This window comes from Chiloscyllium punctatum, chromosome 19 (assembly GCF_047496795.1).
Source record: "Chiloscyllium punctatum isolate Juve2018m chromosome 19, sChiPun1.3, whole genome shotgun sequence".
Lineage (NCBI taxonomy): Eukaryota > Metazoa > Chordata > Chondrichthyes > Orectolobiformes > Hemiscylliidae > Chiloscyllium > Chiloscyllium punctatum.
Window position 1 is genome coordinate 40,454,162 of NC_092757.1, and position 16,590 is coordinate 40,470,751.

The window sequence follows — 16,590 nt, forward strand, 5'->3', positions numbered from 1 at the left end:
TACTGTGCAAGAGAAGTGGGGATTGGGGTGGCACTGCAATTATGATTCATACAAAAAACCTTTCAGCTCCCACTGTTTGAAACTAGTCAGTGATTACTCCTACAAACCATCTAAACTTGCAATGCAGTATTAGTTCTGTGGGGTTTTATGCAAATATCACTGTTTAATTTGTAAAAGTGGTGATAATTATTGAGACACCAGTTGGGGATTTTGAGAATCAGCTCATATGTTACTCAGTGAAGTATAAACGATATAAACAATTATCAAGAATGATCAGTGTCCACTGGCACAATTATACTGTGATGAAGATTTATTGTGACTTTATTTTGCCTGTGGTTCCGAATATTTGAAATAATGTCAGTTTTGTGTTTGTTTTTTGCAGACCCAGTTACTGTGTGACCCAGTCCAGAGAATGTAACACTGTGACTATCCTGCTGACTGGGGCCAAGGGACCATGGCGATGGTGACTTCAGGTGAGGACCTTGAACTTTCTTAATGACTTTTTCTCTTAATGTTCTATCCATGTGAATAATTCCTGAATTAAATAAAACTCAGATTCTGTGCTGAGTTTGATTTGGTTCGGATTGATTTTTGTTAAAGCCGATTATAGGCCTCAGTTAAGGCTCAGCAAATAGCTCAAATGGTGATGATGGAGTCAGTTGCTCGGTTTATCTCTTTTTTTGATCAGATGAGCATTCTGTGTGGCTGCGTTACTTGAAACACCTAAAGTCTCTCTTCATTAGGAAGGTATAGATAATGCTTAATGTCAGTGACACCCTGACTGTGAGTTTCATTGTCGACAACAAATGAGAATAATTTAAAGATATTTGAAATATTAGCAAACATGATTAAAATGTGCTAAAATATCATTATTAATTTCTTCAATATATTCCCCGTAATGTTCTTACCATGATTGTATTTTGTTGTTAATTTTGTTGATGACAAGCAGGTGAGAAACTGTCATAAAATTTTCTTGCGGTGCTATATTTCATTCTGTTGATTAAATTCTGAGTTTGTTTTATTTGATTCTGTTGAACTGAGTTGATTGAATTCTGACTTTGTTTTTACTTGATTTTGTTGAATTGCACTGATTGGCTTTTGAATTTGTTTTATTTGATTCTGTTGAATCGAATTGGTTGGATTCTGATTATCATTCATTTAAATCTGTTGCTCTGAGTTGATTCCATTCTGATTTTATTTTCCTTGATTCTGTTGCATTGAGTTGATTGGATTCTTATTCAGTTTGTGGAACTGATCTGGGTTTTTAGGCTTTCAGTAATTGGTGTTTTTTTGGTGAGGAGGTGATCTTTCTGGATTACTTTTAAATCCCAATATTTGTGAAGTCCTTTGTTTTTCCTGAATCGTTTCTGCATTTGTTAAACTCGTATGGCAATTTTTTTCTCTGCTTGATTGAAAACATTACATCCGTTTGTAACTGTCTGAAAACCAACTTTAGGCAGAAACACGGAAGTGTGAGAAATGAAAAAAAACATTTTCGTGCATTGACGGTTTTAAAAAAAAATCTCAGTTCTGATTGTAAACTAAGCAAAAGTTTGTTTTAAGTAGCCTCATTCAAAATAAAATTTGGGACTCAGATCTGAAATTGCAGAATTGATCAGATTCCATAATTGAAACTAAACTTACTATAACACACAATTATAATGTGGTAATGTTTGTCCATTGAACTAATTTTGTTTTGACCTTAAAGTGATTAATCAATATATGCCTTTAATTGCATTACTGTGCACTGCACAAGATTGTCATGGTCAGAAAAGGTGTACAGGTTGGAAATACATTGAATTGTTGCTGGAAACGTTAAAATTTATTGTGCTGTTATGTAAGTTCCCTCACAAGCAAGACTGCTGTTATGCCTTCTTATTTCTATTCAATTTAATCATTGATTTGTTTGATACTGAGCAGTTTTGTTAGATTTCAATGTGAGATTTTTTTGTGAGGTTACATCATGTCCTTGGTTCTGTTGAAAATGTTTGCAGAGCCAGTTCTGCTGCAAACCCATTGGTGTTCCTCAGTGTTGTGGTTTGGTGATCTTTGTTCTGTTGGGGAGGAAATGTGCTTGGGTAACATTAACTTTGTTATATTTGGGAAACTGTTTCTGGTTTCTACATTGTTATTGCACTGTTTACATGGTTGGTGACAGTCAACCGCTCCAGTTTCCTTATTCGATGCAATCAGCATGTGAGTTGAAATTTCATAAAGCTTAATATTAAGTTAAAAGCAGATCGCAAAGGTTTTGGAAATGGAGGGAAAACAGATACCTTGGGGTGTGTTTTTTACTTAGAATCAATAATGAAGGATTAATCTAATCCATTCTTTCCATTCCAAATTCAGAGCTCAAGTCGGGGCAGCACAGTGGCCCAGTGGTTAGCATTGAAGTCACAGGTGGACGTGATTTCAAAATGCAAAACTCAGAGTCTGGCAAAATAGGTGGTAAAGGACAGATGCGAAAAGAGCTAGGATGCAAAGTGCACAGGTTGACTTGGGTCAGATGAGAGATCAGTGACCAAGGGCTGAGGTCATGTCTGGGGGGGTGGGGTTCTGTCAGAAGTTATGAAAATGATGGTGCCAGGTCCAGTCAGGGCCAGATCAAACATGGACCAGGTGCAGGGTGGCAGGAGTAGAATTGTGTGAAAGGAATTGAGATTATATGTCCACCTGGAATATAGAACATAGAATGTTCCAGTGCAGTATAGGCCCTTCGGCCATGGATGTTGTGCCGACCTGTGGAACCAATCTGAAGCCTATCGATCCTGTCCTATTCCATTTTCATCCATATGTTTATCCAATGACATTTTAAATGCCCTTAAGGCTGGCGAGGATACTAATGTTTCAGGCAGTGCATTCCACGTCCCTACTACTCTGAGTGAAGAAACAACTTTTGACATCTGTCCTCTATCCATCAGCCCTCAGTTTAAAGTTATGTCCTCTCCTGCTGGCCATCACCATCCAAGGGATAAGGGCCGCGCTGTCCACCCCATCTAACCCTCTGATTATCTTATATGTCTCAATTAAGTCACCTCTCAACCTTCTCCTCTCAAACAAAAACAGCCTCAAGTCCCTCATAAAACCTTCCCGCCAGGCAACATCCTGGTAAACCTCCTCTGAACTCTTTCCAAAGCTTCCACATTCTTCCTATAATGTGGTGACCAGAAGTGTACACAAGACTCCAATTGCGGCCACATTTGATTAGATTAGATTAGATTACTTACAGTGTGGAAACAGGCCCTTCGGCCCAACAAGTCCACACCGACCCGCCGAAGCGCAACCCACCCATACCCCTACATCTACCCCTTACCTAACACTACGGGCAATTTAGCATGGCCAATTCACCTAACCTGCACATCTTTGGACTGTGGGAGGAAACCGGAGCACCCGGAGGAAACCCACGCAGACACGGGGAGAATGTGCAAACTCCACACAGAGAGTCGCCTGAGGCGGGAATTGAACCCGGGTCTCTGGTGCTGTGAGGCAGCAGTGCTAACCACTGTGCCACCGTGCCGCCCACTGCTGCAGCATGACTTCATGGTTTTGAAACTCAGTCCTTCTACCAATGAAAGCCAACTCAAACTATGCCTTCTTATCAACCCTATCAACCTGACTGGCAACTTTTCAGGATCTATGTACATGGACACCAGGATCTCTCTGCTCGTCTACCCGACCAATATGATTGCCTTGGATGTGTTTCTTGTGATAGGGGTGGTGTCCTCTGGGCATGAATGGGTGAGTAACAGGGTAAGATTTGTCAATGTCGGTGAAATTTAGGACAAGACAAAGAGGGAGTGGTTAGTCTGAGAGATGAGAGTTTTGGTGGTGAACTGCATGTCAGTTTGATAGTTATTAAAGTTAAAGAGTACTTGTTAATTTCTCAAATCATATTGACGTAAATAGTCAGCTCAAAGTTTCTGAACCTTCATGGTCCTCCATTTTTCAGAGGCCTCCAGAATTAAGATAATTATAAATTAGAAGGTTCAACTTCCAGCCAATTGGTATGAGATCAGTTGTGACAGCCATCCTCCCAGTCCCAGTGCTCAGCTCCTGCCTGTACTGCTGCTGCAGTGACCTTCCTCCCAGAGAGAACATTCTGACTTGTATTGATAAATGAGGAAGGCTTCCTGGATCTGAACTGTTCACTCTGATTTCTCTCCAGAGATACTGCCAGCTGTTGGGTTTTTCCAGCAATTTCTGTTTTTGTTTCTGATTTCCAGCAGCATGGTACCTAGTGGGGCGGCATTTCCTTGGGTTTGCATTTTGTGAAACCTCTCTGCTCTTCACTTGCAATCCAGTCAAAGTGTCAGTTGATGAGATTTTCAAACAATTACTGGTGGTGGGATCCAGACGTTCTTCTTCCCAAATTATATGGTAATGGCCAAGGTAGAGAGGATGTTTCTGACGAGGGAACCAATAGATCATGATCAGCAACTGGTAAGAAACCAAAATAACCGCCAGTTATACTGTAGACTTCAGCAGGAGCGCATTGCCAAATGTTTACAGCTAAGGATACATTTGAGTGACTGATAAGGTCAAATTAACAGGAACTAATGTGCTCAATTGGTCATTCTATCCTAGAGACATCGTCCCCCCCAACGCTTTATGGCCTGGTCTCCTCCAGTCAGGACGACAGCACCGGTTCTGTGATCTTTGGTTATTTGGCGATGGACTTTTCCCCTGGAAGGTAACCTGGAAGAAAGCTGGGGAGCTAATCAAGACTGGATTGAAGACTTACCCATCAGTGAGAAACAAGAAGGGAACCTGCACCCAGAGCAGCTAGTTAACCCTGCCCGGGTCAGCGGTAGCTTGCCCCAGCAAAATCTACTGTGAGGTTCAACACAGCGGGTCACACAAGAGCAAAGAAATGTCATATACAGGTCAGTGTTGTGGGAACTGAGATAAACAGAACATCTGTGATTAACATGAATAAGGCATTATTTATAAGAGTTTTCACAGAATCATCTTATAGAGCAGAGGAAAAGGCCCTTTGGTTCATCCAGTCCATGCCTATAAATAACAGCCACCATGTGCTGCACAGTGGCATAGTGGTTCGCACTGCTGCCTCACAGCGCCAGAGACCTGGGCTCAATTCCTGCCTCAGGAATTGTCTGTGTGGAGTTTGTACATTCTCCCCATGTCTGCGTGGGTTTCTTCCAGGTGCGCCAGTTTCCTCCCACAGTCCAAAAATGAGCAGGTTAGGTGAATTGGCCATGTTAAATTGCCCGTAGTGTTAGGTGAAGGAGTAAATGTAGGGGAATGGGTCTGGTTGGGTTGCTCTTCGGATGGTTGGTGTGCACTTGCTGCGCCGAAGGGCCTGTTACAACATTGTAAGTAATCTAATCTAATCTAACTATTCCAGTCTCGTGTGCCAGCACTTGACCCATTGCCTTGTGTGACTTGCCTTTGCAAGTATCCATCTAAATACTTCATACATGTTACGAGGGGCTCAGTCTCTACATGACTTGGAGGCACTGAGCTCCAGACTCACACCACCCTCTGTTTGATTTTGTTTTCACCTGAGATCCACCCTAAACCACCTGGCCTGACCTTCACCTTGTGCCCCTGAGGCATTGACTTCTCCCTCAAGGGGAAAGGTTTTGTACAGTTTACCCTGTCTGGAATTATTTTAGGCATGGACAATCACAATCATCTTCTCCCCAATTCTCCTCTGCTCCAAGGAAAATCCCCATCCATCTAATCTAGTTTCATAACTAAAACACTCCAACCCAGGAAAAATCCTGGCAAATCTCCTCAATGCTGCCTTCAGTACAATCACATTCCTTCGATAACATGCACGCAATGCTTCAGTATGGCCTAACCAATGTTTTACTTCGTTCCAGTATCATCTCCCTACTCTTCATTGTCAATGTCTCGGCTAATCAAAACAAATATCCTACAGACCTTCTTAACCTCTTTATCCAGCCAACCCAGTACTATAGGGGACCGGTGGGCATGGACACCAAAGACCCTCAAAATGTAATAGCTCACAGTTTCTTCTACCGAATTACATCACCTTGCACTTATCCAGAATGATTTCCATTTGCAACTTCTCTTCACATATAACTAACCCTTGTATATCCTCCTGCAATCTAAAGCTATCATGCTCATGATTTACCAACATGACAATTTTCCTTTTATCTGTGAACTTACTGGTTTACCCTCCTACATTCTCGCTTTAATCATTGATATATAAGAGAAATAGCAAGGAAATCAACACTGATCCCTGCAGAACACCACGAGACATAGATTTCCAGTCACGCAGACACCCTATGACCATTATCCCCTGCTCCCCACCACTCAGCCAATTCTGGATCCATTTTGTCAAATTAACTCGGATCCTATTGGATCTGATTATTGCTATCATCTGGACATTGAGGTATCTCTTTGAAAACTACCATCAAATTGTTAAGACATGACTTAATCTCAATAAAACCACGCTGAAAATTGTTGATTGATCTTCCAAATGAAGACTGATTCCGCTCCTCAATAGTTCAAATAGTTTCACTACCACTGAGACGAGCTTGACAGATCTGTGGTTTCATTGTATATCCCTTCCTTCGTCCTGCATAACAGTGCAACGTTGGCTGATCTACACTCACTTGGCACATCTCCTGTGGCCAGACAGAAATTCTAAATTATTGTCAGCGACCCAACTATTTCATCCTTTGCATCGCTCAACCGCTTGTGAGACATTTCATCTGCCCTGGAAATATAACCACTTTTCATCCAGCAAGACAACCCAGAACATCACATCATCTGTCCTAATTTCTGAAAGTACATCCCAACACCCCTCCATGATTTCTGTCCCCACATTGTCCCTCTTACTAGTGAACACTGACACAACACATTTGTTTCGACCGTAACTTAATCCTCTGGCTCCACACCAATAATAACACTTGTGGGTATTACTGTTTCCCGAATTATTCTTTTATGAATGAGCCTGTAACTTTTAAAAATATTTTCCTTTATTTTGCCTGCTATTATTTTCTCATGGTTCCTTTTGCTCTCCCAATTCCTCTTTCTTGCAAACACCCCCTTCTGTACTTCATTCTAGTTTCTATTGTTTTGAGATTTCAGTATAGACCTGAAGCCTCCCTTGTTTCTCTTTATCTCACCCTCCATGCCCTTTTATGTTCAGGGCTCACTGCATTCTTGGTTCCACGCTGTGGCTTCATGGGAAATGTCCTCCCTGTGCTTTTCCTGTTTTTGTTCTTAAATGTGTCCCACTGCTCTGACTTAGATTTACCACCAAGTGTCAGCTTCCAGTCAATTCTGGTCAAATCATTACTTGACCTTATTAACATTGTCCTTCCCCTTTCAGAACTTTGGGCCAATTTCTATCCCTTTCCAGAACAATCTAGAATCCAGCAGATTTATGATCTCTGTCTGCCAAGTGCTCCACCATTGGTGTTTTACCCACTGGGTCGACTTCAACCCCTCAAGTTAAGTTCAGGTTCACCCCTCTCTTGCAAGGTCTGGATTAAAATTCTCTGTATTAAACACAAACTTTGTTAAAATATTCTCCTAGGGCATTTTTAGATTTCTGCTGCCTCTAAATGGTTGACAAAATGAATATCCAATCCTACGTTGAGGAAGTTAAAATCCACTTTTCTCATTCCCCTATTTAATTTTCGTTTCTCTGAAATTTGTCCATGTATCTGCACTTCTCAGCCTTTTGGACCTACAGTAAGATCTGTCGTACACAGTTAAAATCCTCCCGCCGCCAGTAGAACAGGTCTTAGTGGAGGTGACGGTAACGTTAACTTGCGTTGTGTCCAATCTTCCTTCTGGAGTCAGCGTCACCTGGAAACAAGAAAATAAGCCTCTGAAAATAGAAATTGCTGACCAGCCTGGACAGAATCCCAACAGCGTGTTCAGCAAATTAGACATTTCTAATGAAGCCTGGCTGAGTGGCGTTACTTTTGAATGTGTGGTGTACCATCAGAGTCTACCCACTCCGCTGAGAGACTCCATCCACAAGGAGAAAGGTGAGCGGTGAGATTAAAACACACAGGATCCCATGTATAATCCAGATCCAGTTACACCAATGGCAGGCTTTGATTGGTAATGAGCAAACACCATTGGGAGCATTAATGATGCGTCTGATGGCAGGATAGCTAAATAGCTGATTAAGAAAGAGACAGACCAAAGGATATTCTATTCTGATTAAGTCAGATAAGGTGGGAAGAAGCCTGGGTTGTGACGTCACCATCAGCAATGACAAATGGCCAGAATGTCCTCGTTGTGGGCTGGAAACATGGAGGCGACTTTCAAATTACACTTTTTACATCTTTTACTGAACATCGTGGATACCATTCTGCTCCTTTTAGAAAATGAAAGTGAATAAATCCCAAATTAAAAACGGAATATTTTAATATTTGGGGAAATCGCAATATTGATTCTGGATTTTTATACTTGATTTATATTTGTCTCAAATATTCTGCAGTGATTAATCCACTGGAGCCATCAGTGTCTGTGCTCCTGCCACCAACAGAAGAAATCTCTGCTGAAAGGTTGCTCTCCCTCACCTGTTTAGTGAGAGATCTTCGTCAAGTGGACAAACAATGGCAAGTCTGTAAATCCCAGTAACTACAAGAACAGCGAGGTGATAGCGGAGAGCGACATCACCTCCTTCTTCCCTTCCAGCCTGTTATCCATCACAGCGGAAGACTGGGCCAGTGGTGCTTCATACTCCCTGTGTGGTGGGACATGAAGCGATTCCATTGAAGATCATCAACAGAACAGTCAATAAATCCAGCGGTAAACCGAGTTTTATAAACATTTCGCTTGCACTGATGGACACTGTTAATTCATGTCAATACAAATCTCCAAGTTGCACTTAATAATTCAACAAAAGTAATAAAGTGTTTTTTCCTCCAGTTTTGAGTTAAGTACAAAACCGCTGAATTAATTATTTCCTACTCTTCTGTTCCATCTGTGCAGTTTAGATGAGATTAGATTCCCTACAGTGTGGAAACAGGCCCTTCGGCCCATCAAGTCCACACCGGCCCTCCGAAGAGCAACCCACCCAGACCCATTCCCTGACATTTCCCCCTGACTAATGCACCTAACACTACGGGAAATTTAGCATGGCCAATTCACCGAACCTGCACATCTTTGGACTCTGGGAGGAAACCGGAGCACCAGAGGAAACCCACACAGACACGGGGAGAATGTGCAAACTCCACACAGTTAAATTGGATTATTAACAGGTCTGGGAAGTATGTCTTGTGCAGTTAATTTTCCCACTCAGATACACCCTGGGTGAGAAACAGAGTAAAGCTCACCCATTGCAGGATTTCACCAAGTATCTTATCCAACCTAAATCCCACTGTGATGAAATCAGACAATGTCCATTCTACGTCAAGGGTAGACCATGAGTTTTGAACTTTGTGTTCCTAATTCCCCGATTGGCCATTCTTACAAAATTTAGGTTCGAGTGGTGCTGGAAAAGCACAGCAGTTCAGGCAGCATCCAAGAAGCAGGAAAATCAACGTTTCGGCTAAAAGCCCTTGATGAAACATCGATTTTCCTGCTTCTCAGATGCTGCCTGAACTGCTGTGCTTTTCCAGCACCACTCTAATCTAGAATCTGGTTTCCAACATCTGCAGTCCTCGTTTTTACCCATTCTTACAAAATTCACGTCAGTTTTAAACTGCCACATTGCACCAATTGGAAACGTAAATTTAAGAGACTTTTAATCACTTAAAGAGATTCCAATTGTAAAGAGTGCAGAGCAATTTGAATGTAACCTTTGTTTCTGGGGAAGTGCCAGGGATCTTGCACCAGCGCATGAGTTGACAGGATGTATCTTCACTTTCACACCAAAGAGAACCATTAGATACGTTGTTGCGGAGCACAGGGAAGAGGAGAGTGGAACAATGAACGGTCTGTACTCTTACCCTCAGTGCAGAGTTTTCACAGTAGAGGTAATCTGTAATGTAACCCAGTTACTAACAGGAACATTCAGCTTCTTGCTTACTATTTGAAGATGTAAAATTTCCATGCAAAATAATACCTTTGAAGCATGTTGGACATGCTTGGCCCTGTTAACAAATGATTAACACCACAATCCAAAACTGGTGTTTGCATCATCCCAGTTTGTAGTCCATAGTCTTGTCTCAGTTTTCTGGAGCCCATGGGATCAATTGTAGTATTCAAACACCTGATGTTGCATTGTTTCAAATATTTTCGAATACACACATTCAGAAATGTTATCTCTGGGGCAGTGGGGATTTGAACTCAGGACTTTTGTCTCAGAGACAGAAATTCTCTCACCGCAACAGAAGAGTCGCTCATAAAACGCTTATCTCTTCACGATGATGGGAAATGTTTCCTAAAACACCAAGGTCAGATCAAATTATAATCTAGTTGCAGGATTGTTGAATTGTTAAACCACAGACTAAAGAGTTTTTTTTTTGGAATGATTTGGAGGCGCCAGTGTTGGACTGGGCTGTACAAAGTTAAAAATCAAACACCACTAGATTATTAACCAACATGGTTATTTTGAAGAACTAGCTTTCAGAGTGCTGCTCCTTCATCAGGTGGTTGAAGGAGCAGCGCTCAGAAAGCTAGTGCTTCCAAATAAACATGTTGGACTATAGCCTGGTGTTCTGTGATTTTTAACTTTGTTTTTTGGAAGGAATGTTTTCTTTTATTCAAATATACAGGCTGTTCAAGAATTCTATCTAGCCTTCTGTGATTTTCTTTTAGAGACCACTCATGTATAATTCATACAATTTTCACTGTAATCAGTATTTCAAATTTCCAGCAGATTTCGGATGAAAATGAGGACCAACTAATGAGTACTTCCATGAATGGAAAACACAATAAATTCAATTTACATAAGCAAGATTCAAGTTTGATCTGAATAAGCAAATAAACACTTTGAATGGAAAAGATCTGAAAATGTTTACATTTAAATTTGAACTAAGTCAAATTACATTTTTTTGAAATACATGGCCTGAAAACCTGTTTCAAAACATGAACAAATCAATATGTCTTGCTGTCAGTGTCCTCGGCCAATTGTCATCAAGAATAAATACCACTTTCAGCAACAAGTATCATGTGTAATAACTGAATTGAAAAGTAAGAGGATAGCTGTTGTATTTATTGGCAAGAATGATAACCAGATGTTTACTGTGGTTATTGCACTCAGTAACAATAAGATCAAGATTAATGGCTGTTCGAATCATTGGCCACTCGTAATGAAGAATAAACACTGCTTTGAGCAACAAGTATCATGGATAATTACTGAACAGAAATTTCAGAGGACACCCATTCTATTTATTGGAGGGAATGATGACCAAATGCTTATTGTTATGATTAATCTCAGGAACAATAAGACAATTACTCAGATTATTTCTTGAACAGTAATTAGACGGTCATGAAGACCATTGTGTGGCTTTATGTATCGTGTTTTGTGTGAGCATTGATTTCAATTGTGATAGTTTACAAGTGAGTTGGCCATGCTAAATTGCCCATAATGTTCATGGATGTTTAAGTTAGGTGCATTAGATTTTGTTAGAGTGGTGCTGGAAAAGCACAGCAATTCATGCAGCATCCGAGGAGCACTAAAATCGACGTTTCGGGCAAAAGCCCTTTATCAGGAATTCAGGGCTTTTGCCTGAAACGTCGATTTTACTGCTCCTCAGATGCTGCACGAACTGCTGTGCTTTTCCAGCACCACTCTAATCTAAACTCTGGTTTCCAGTATCTGCAGTGATTGTTTTTACCTAGGTTAGGCGCATTAGTCAGGGGAAATGTTGAGTAATGGAGCAAGGGAGTGTCTGGGTGGGTTACTCTTTGGAGGGTCAGTGCGGACTGTTGGGCCCAATGGCCTGTTTCAACATGGTAGGGATTCTATGACTCTCTGATTCTATGATTTTGGAATAGATTGATAAGTGAGTGCTAAAGATACTACTTAAAGTCAACAAAATCTTTCAGTTTAGCAAAGTGCATTGAAGCCATCATGCATGAAGTGAGATAAGTGAGAGAGAGAGAGACACATTAAATGTTCAAATGAAAACACGCCAATAGTTTCACAGCATATCATTCAATATGAATAGGTGAATGGAAAATAAAAACAAGTTCCTGACAATTCATGAATGACTAATAATTAGAAATTTATTTTGATCAAAGCACATACCAGTATTTAGATGAATTGCAATATTTAGTTACAAATGTAGGTGATCAGCAGACCAATGAATAACATGAAGTTGAATTTGGCTATTTTGCTGAACAGGAATTTCGACTGTTAATATTTTCATCTTTATAATACCAGAGAATAAGGATTTATGTGCTTGAAATGTTTGAACTCCACAAGGACACTTCATAATGTTCCCATCCGGGAAGGGCAGGACCATAGTCACATGCTTATGGTGGCAACTCAGATGAAAATTAATCAAATGTTTCTTGTAATTATTTGAATGGGAATTAATTGTGTATTTCCTGTGTGTAATGAACTGACAAAATGAATGAGTAATTTACAGTAATGATGTAACAAAGCAATAATGACTTTAATTAAATATGAATCTCGTGATTATTCATGATAAGAAGAAACCTAATCATTTGATCAGTGTACATTAATGAACGAAACTCAATCAATCAAATAGTTCCATATGTTCAATGCAGTTTGTCACAGAATGAAAAGAAAATTAATATGCTTTGCAACATAAATGATTAGGAAAATAAATGAATTAGTCACTCAATGCGGCTATTCATCTGAAGACAACTTTCCTTCTTTCCAGAAATGTTCAACTTCCCAAAGTTCAAAATGTACTGTGACTATTTCATGAAACAATAAAGATGTTAGTTCCTTTTGTTGTACTTCAAACAGTCACAAGAATTTTCAATGATTTTGTTCCATGAAAAGTGATTAACTTGTATTGTGTTTATAAATGCAGTAAATGTTAACATTGAAGTTAAACATAATTAAATCAATTCAACTGTTTCCACGGTTAAAATAAAAATTGATATTCACAATGTCCACTGCAAAATCTTTAAATTATTTAATTTATGAGCCATAATTTCATAGTTATAACCTGAACTATATTGAGCAAAGATCAGATAATAGCAACAATTGAATTGTCAAAATTATATAATTTAATTTAAGAATACTGAAAAATCTCAGTTGATTATTGAACTGAGCAATGTGGAGAAATGACCAGGAATTGTTCTGATGAAAATAATTGCAGTTCTCTGAATGCTTCAGCTGAGATTACCACGATCATTCAAATGAGCAATCATCAAATATTTACAATGAGGCATCGAATGGGAAGTCATTGGTTCCATTATGGGATCGTTCACTTGAACAGTAAATTGATTGACATATTGTAGTGTTCGTACTAAGAAATAATTGATGCAATTAAAATGCGAATCACACTATATTTGTTAGAAAGACTAACTCCAATAATTGTATAATTATTGTTATGGCAGTGACTGGAAAATTACATTGTAATCTAAATAAAAAATTGATTCAATATTTTAAAAGCACTTTGTTGTGACGATGATTGGATATTCATTAAGATCGGTAAACTGAGAAATATAATATGGTGCTAGTTGTATGGATTCACAAAAATTAGCCATTCAGTGATTATTCAGCAGAATCGCTTTTGGTTCAAAAATGCAGGATTACAAGAATTACATGTTTCCATCCATTGGTTTGCTTATTGAGATGTAGCTTTAATTGACAACTTTTTGTTCATGACCAATGTTTAGACATTCATGTCAGACGTAGGAAGTAAATAAGTAGATCGGGAAAGTGTGTATTGCAGTGAACATAAGATACAGGGATCTTCCATAATTTTGTGATTATTGTACATCGATAAATAACTTGGGAGTAAAAAATAATTCGAAATCAACATGTTCAAAGCAGTTTTTTTTTGCTTATAACAAATTGAAAGAAATCCTTATGCAGTTCACGTGGTTTGAAAACACATCAGTCACCAAAACACCAGTCAGAAATAAAATCAAGGTCATAAAAAGCATCGGTTCAAGACAATAAGATCCTTATGAAGAGTATTTTGTTCAACAGTAATGAGAAGACCTTGAACATCTTCATGTCGTTCTTGCAGAGAAAACTCTTTCATTATGCATAAAGATTAGATTAGATTAGATTACTTACAGTGTGGAAACAGGCCCTTCGGCCCAACAAGTCCACACCGCCCCGCCGAAGCGTAACCCCGCCGAAGAGTTAATATCGTAAATATTTTGACATTTGTATCAGAACTAGGAAAATGAGAAGCAATTCACATGATTGTTTTCGTGAAAGAAAGTCAAAATGTACAGTGCCACCTTTCAGTATTTTCTCTGAATAAGCAGATAAAGGTTTTTAATGCGCAAAATCAGCAGGTTTTCACCTACAGTTGTACTGAGCCAAAATTAAATTATTTTATTTTGCGATACTTCAACTGGAAACTTGATTGGCAAGCTGCTACATATGTTGATGTTAGCATCCTCGGTCATTTGTAATAAAGCATGGGTATTGGCTTTAGCTAAACATTTTGCGTGCAATTACTGAACCAAAATGTAAGAAATCAAATGCATTTATTGGATGGAACTGGTCACCAAATGTTTATTGTGGCTCTTGTTCTCAGGAACTTACTTTGGTTTTTCTCCTGAGCAGTAATTAGATGACCAGGAAGACATTTGTGTGGCTCTTTGTGCCCTGTTGTGTGAGCATTGATTTCACTTACATTGAGATATTTTACTAATATCGAAAGGGATTAATAATCGTGTGTTAAAGTTCTTAATTAAAGTAATATTTTCTGTTTAAAAATTATGAGAATTCCTTTGTGAAACAATGATTTAGAGATGCTGGAGTTGGACTGGGGTGAGCAAAGTTAAAACTCACATGACACTAGGTTATAATCCAACAGGTTTATTGGGAAGCATTAGCTTTCAAGGTACTGCGTCTTCATCAGGCGATCTTCATCTCTTCATCTGCTCGGACTAGAGAATAAGGATTGGTGTGCGTGAGGTGTTGAAATGCACAATAATGATGTATTAAATGTTTATTGAAACTCTTCTGCAGAATAAAGTTCACAGAATAAACAATATTTGAGCATTCATGAGCTGACTGGAAGTAAACTCCTGTTGCCCATCATATGGATAATACTTGAATGTATTTTGATTAAATAAAATGAATTTCATTACTTAGATACTTTAAAATTTAAAAAAATCGACAGTGTCCTCAAATCTAAAACTTAGATATAATTTAATATGATACATAATGTTATTAATGACCTGAAGATAATAAATTGCAGATCGAGAGATTATTGGAATGAACAACAGACAGAAGCAGATCCAAAACTGGATTGAAAATCAATTCAAACTCTGCTCAGATATTTTCTAATCACCAATCTAAGCTGTTCTGGCGTATCTCTGTTGGAGATGGGAACTGAACCCACACCTCCTCGTCTCATAGGAGAGACACTACTGGGGCTCCACAAGTGTCTTTCATTATGTTCATAACAAGGAAGGGTGTGATTATAATCAATTGTGATTACTCAAATGAAAACTAATCAGTATTCATTCTGATAATTGGGCTGGGAATTAATTACTGAAAATGTGTTGCTGGAAAAGCGCAGCAGGTCAGGCAGCATCCAAGTTTACTACGAAAGCAACCACCCCAACACACACAAAAGAAGTTGCATCAAGGCACTATTCAAAAGAGCCACAACACACTGCAGTACACCAGAACTGCAAAAAGAGGAAGAAGAACACCTATACAATGTATTCACCAAAAAAGGATACCCACGCAATTTCATCAACAGATGCCTAAGGGAGAGACAACGGAACGAGGACATGCCACAACCCAAAGGACTAGCCACACTACCATACATCAGGAGCATTTCCGAACTGACAGCCAGACTACTGCGACCACCAGGACTCATAACAGCACACAAACCAACAGCCACTCTCAGACAACAACTCACCAGAACGAAAGACCCGATACCCAGCATGAGCAAAACCAATGTAGTGTACAAAATCCCATGCAAGGACTGTACAAAACACTACATAGGACAATCAGGAAGACAGCTAACGATTCACATCCATGAACACCAACTAGCCACGAAACGACACGACCAGCTATCCTTAGTAGCCACAAACACAGAGATGACAAGCAACATGAATTTGACTGGGACAACACTACTATTATAGGACAAGCTAAACAGAGAACAGCCAGGGAATTCCTAGAGGCATGGCACTCATCCACAGATTCAATCAATAAGCACATCGATCTGGACCCAAAATACCAACCACTGCAACTGACAGCTGGAACTGACAACCGGAAGCGGCAGATTCAAATCACTACAAATGCCGGAGGAAAGATCACAGAAGCACTTCACAGGAGGCTCCCAAGCACTGAGGATGTCACCTAGACAGGGGACGAAACGTCTGCAACACAAATTCCCAGCTCGGTGAACAGAACCACAACAGAGAACTGAATATTAATGAGAAATCTCACATTGCTGTTTGAACTAGCAATGTGTTGAAATAAACAGTAATTATTAGTGAAATGTCTTAGATATCTCTTAATCAATGAGGCTGTGATTACTTTGATTGTTGAAACGAATAGCA

At 39.5% G+C, this 16,590-nt stretch overlaps 1 long non-coding RNA gene across 1 annotated transcript; it reads left to right on the forward strand.

Annotated features, from left to right (window-relative positions):
* Positions 1–2,131: 2,131 nt before the first annotated feature.
* On the forward strand, positions 2,132–9,416 carry LOC140491229 (uncharacterized). The gene is made up of 3 exons (XR_011963239.1): positions 2,132–2,196; positions 4,585–4,883; positions 8,453–9,416. It is a non-coding gene; the product is annotated as an uncharacterized lncRNA (long non-coding RNA).
* Positions 9,417–16,590: the final 7,174 nt, after the last annotated feature.